Source organism: Trachymyrmex septentrionalis, unplaced genomic scaffold, assembly GCF_001594115.1.
Source record: "Trachymyrmex septentrionalis isolate Tsep2-gDNA-1 unplaced genomic scaffold, Tsep1.0 scaffold69, whole genome shotgun sequence".
In the NCBI taxonomy this organism is placed as follows: Eukaryota; Metazoa; Arthropoda; class Insecta; order Hymenoptera; family Formicidae; genus Trachymyrmex; species Trachymyrmex septentrionalis.
In genome coordinates this window covers 2,497,101-2,498,531 of record NW_017305873.1, presented here as the reverse complement: position 1 = coordinate 2,498,531, position 1,431 = coordinate 2,497,101, and positions in this window count along the sequence as shown.

The window sequence follows — 1,431 nt, the reverse complement described above, 5'->3', positions numbered from 1 at the left end:
CTTATATTATTGTAGAAAAATTTGACATTTAAAAAATGTCATTATATATATATATATATAAAATAAATTAATAACATTACTTATCTCTTTTAAATTACTGTTTTAATAAACAATTTTACTAAAGATTTGTAATAAATTTTGTATAAATTTGTATCTAGTTATTCAGGTTTTTATTATTTAAAAATAAATTAGAAAATTATCGTAAGTCATTTTTGTAATAGCATAATATTAAAAATGATTACATAAAATTTTTTATATTTATTAACAAAATATATATGTTAATTTTTTTAATATACACTATATAAATTTGTCCATAAACATATACATATTAATATTTTAATTTTCCCATAATTATAAAATTTCTTTTAAACCAATTTCGAAATGTAATTCTGTACCTGTGAAATAATAATCTAAGATATCTTTCTTTTATAAATGAGACTTTGCACGATATCACATCACTGTGCACATCCCGAGCGCGTGTGAACGTGCGAGATGATTAAAACAGCGTGTCGGCCTCCGTACTGAGTTGTCGAGCAACTGTCAGCGAAAATCAACTGTCATTGGCAGCGAAGCAAACGACAGTATCTCCCGCCAGTCTTCGATTAACTTTTAGGAGAGACGGTTTAACAGTAATGATATGCGAATGTACACTAATGTAGTACCTTTTATGCAATACTGTTTAGACACGCCTCTTCAGATAGTAAAGTGGATGCTGCGCTCGTTAATGACTCCGTTGCACAGCTCCTACGTATTTTTACTATGTAAATTGCTATGTTATATCGCCATGTTGTTTATAAAACATTACAAGGATACATAAATATCAATCTTTATCTAGAAAAATTGGATCGTATGGAAAATTTTATTTTATGAAAAATTGATATTATTAAAGAAATGAAATATTTATTCCAATGTAATAATATATTGTACTTGTTAATATCATCAAAAAGTTCAGAATAACAAGATAATCTGGATCACATAAATAAAATAAGTAAAAAGAAAAGATATAATAATACGCGCGGTCGAGATTCTAGATCTTAGGATCAATATTTTTATATGTATAAATTCTGAATACATTTTTTAATGTTATTTTACATAATAAATCTTTTATAGATTTTAAAGAGCATTAATCGCATTGTCATCAAACCAACGATCAATTTAATTGCGATACTAGTTCAGTTGATTGCATTTCAAGTCCGACAATAAGCTAAGTGCAATTTATATAATTGAAAGATGTATTTATTGTAGAATTTATATATAAAAATATTATTATGCACTACTCTCAATCTATTATTTTTTCTTACTTATTTAAATTAAGAAATTTGTTAAGTCAAGTTGAATTAAAATTAAGTACAAATAATTTAAGGAAAAATTTAAATTAGGACATTTGAAAAAATACGTAGTCGACTATCAAATGTAAACCTCTCTTTTACA